Source organism: Triticum aestivum, chromosome 4B (genome assembly GCF_018294505.1).
Source record: "Triticum aestivum cultivar Chinese Spring chromosome 4B, IWGSC CS RefSeq v2.1, whole genome shotgun sequence".
NCBI classification, from domain to species: domain Eukaryota; kingdom Viridiplantae; phylum Streptophyta; class Magnoliopsida; order Poales; family Poaceae; genus Triticum; species Triticum aestivum.
This window is the reverse complement of record NC_057804.1, coordinates 25,185,673-25,187,940: the sequence shown is the minus strand read 5'-3', so window position 1 is coordinate 25,187,940 and position 2,268 is coordinate 25,185,673. Positions and strand designations below refer to the sequence as shown.

At 51.6% G+C, this 2,268-nt stretch overlaps 1 pseudogene; it reads left to right on the top strand.

Moving 5' to 3' along the window:
* Positions 1-1,031: 1,031 nt before the first annotated feature.
* Positions 1,032-2,066, top strand: LOC123089911 (probable L-type lectin-domain containing receptor kinase S.5; annotated as a pseudogene).
* The last annotated feature ends 202 nt before the right edge of the window (positions 2,067-2,268 follow it).

The following is a 2,268-nucleotide window of genomic DNA, read 5'->3' as shown; positions in this document are numbered from 1 at the left end:
TGCGAGGAAGAGAGATGCGGGTGAGGGGGAGCGGCAATAGGGAGCAAGTGGACTCGTGTGCGCTATCTCACCTCAAAGAAGTTACTCGTAGTCGTAGAACAGGATAGCCACTAAGTCAAAGCTAGCTTGTTGCAACTAAACCCCACATTGCCTTCTTGATACAAATGCATGTATGATAGGATCTGATGTAAGTCTTGCTGAGTACCTTTGTACTCACGTTGCTTAATTTATGTTTTTGCAGCGGAGACTTCGGTCTCACTAGTTTCCACATGGACTTCGACAAGTAGCTTGTACCTCAGCTACGATCTTGATCGGATGTTGTAGATAGTCAGGCTCCTCAGGCTTTTTCATTTGTAGTTGTCTGTACTCAGATATGTAATGCTTTCGCTTGTTGCTTGTATGCTCTGAATGTTGGGTCATGTGACCCCTGTTTGTAATAAATGCTATGATGGCTCTTCTGAGCCTTTATCTATATGAGTTGTTGAGTTATGTTGTGATGTCATGTTGTACAATACATACTTGTATGTTATGCGTACGTGTGATGTGTATTGCTATGTGTGGGATCCGACAATCTAGTTGTTTATTCTTGGTAGCCTCTCTCATGGGAAAATGTCTCCTAGTGCTTCCACTGAGCCATGGTAGCTTGCTACTGCTCCGAAACACTTAGGTTGGCCGGCATGTGTCCTTCTTCGTTCAGGGAAATGTCACGCGTTGTTCCTTTAAGTCCTTGTAGCTTGCTACGACTTGGGTTCATACGTTGATGATCGACATGTTCGTTGTTGGGTCATGTATGCATGTTCCTGTAAGTTTGTGCCACTTTGGGTTTACGACTAGTCATGTTAGCCCGGGTTCTCTGTCATATGGATGCTAGCGACACAATCATATACGTGAGCCAAAAGGCGTAAACGGTCCCAGGCCAGATAAGGTGGCACCCATGGGAATACCGTGCGTGAGGCCGCAAAATGATATGATGTGTTACATGTTAGATCGCCGTGACTTAGGATCGGGATCCCGACAGATACGTCAATGGGATGAACTTGAAGGTGGCCGTGAAGCGGGTGTTGAGGGACAAGAAGGAACACACCAATCGGGGAGAAAAGAAGTTTGTGGCGGAGGTGAACACGATCAGCAAGCTATCGCACCGGAACCTCATGAAGCTGATCGGCTGGTGCCACAAGAAGGGCGGGCTGCTCCTCGTCTATGAGTACTTCCCCATGGGCAGCCTGGACAAGCTCCTTTATGCCTGAGAAAGGACCACGTTGTCATTGTCACGGATGACCACCCAGAAGCTTACCTGGGAATGGCGGTATAGGATCATCTGCAGCGTAGCATCAGCGCTGGACTACCTGCACCACAGCAACAACAAGAGGATCCTCCACAGGGACGTCAAGGCCAGCAATGTGATGCTGGATGTGGAGTACAACACGTGGCTGGGGGACTTCAGCCTCACCCGCGTCATCCAGCACGACGACGCCACGCACCACTCCACGCAGGTCGTGGCAGGGACCCACGACTACATGGTGTACGAGAGCTTCTTCACCGGCCACGCCAGCCTCGACATGGACGTGTACGCATTTGGGGTGTTCGTCATGGAGGTGGTCAGCGGGAGGAGCCCCAACAACGCCGTGCAACAGCACTACATCCACGACAGCGACCACCGTGGTGAGGAGGATTACTCGGGCGACGGGGGAGCGCGACACCCCTTGCCGATGCACATCGTGGACTGGATGTGGAGGCTGTACAGTGGAGGGAAGGCCTTGCATGCCGCCGACCCTTTGCTCAGCGGCGAGTTTGACCAGGCGCAGGTGGACTGTGCGGTGAGGCTGGCGTTGGCGTGCTACCACCCGAACCCGAGGGAGAGGCCGTCCATGAGGACGGCGGTGTAGGTGTTGATCGATGGTGCCCCGGCGCGAGAGTCGCCGGTTAATAAGCCTGTGTTTGTTTGGCCTCCGGGCGACAATCAGCGGGAGATGGAGTTGCCGGACGTCGGGCTGCTGTTCACGGGAGGGGCTAGGCAGCACAGCAATTTCTGCTCCTTGACCTCCACCTCCCTCACGGGGAGGTGAGCTTCGTGGAGAGTTGTACGCTTGCCTTGTACTGCCGAGTGTTGACTATGGTTTGCTTATGAAATTGTACATTATATGTTCGTCACTTCTCTCCTCTAGACGAGTTTGTTATTCGAAACGAGCTGGGAAAAAAATTGTAATCTACCCTAATGACAGATATATACCTGGCATTTTCGACATTTTTCATCGTTACATTGTTGAA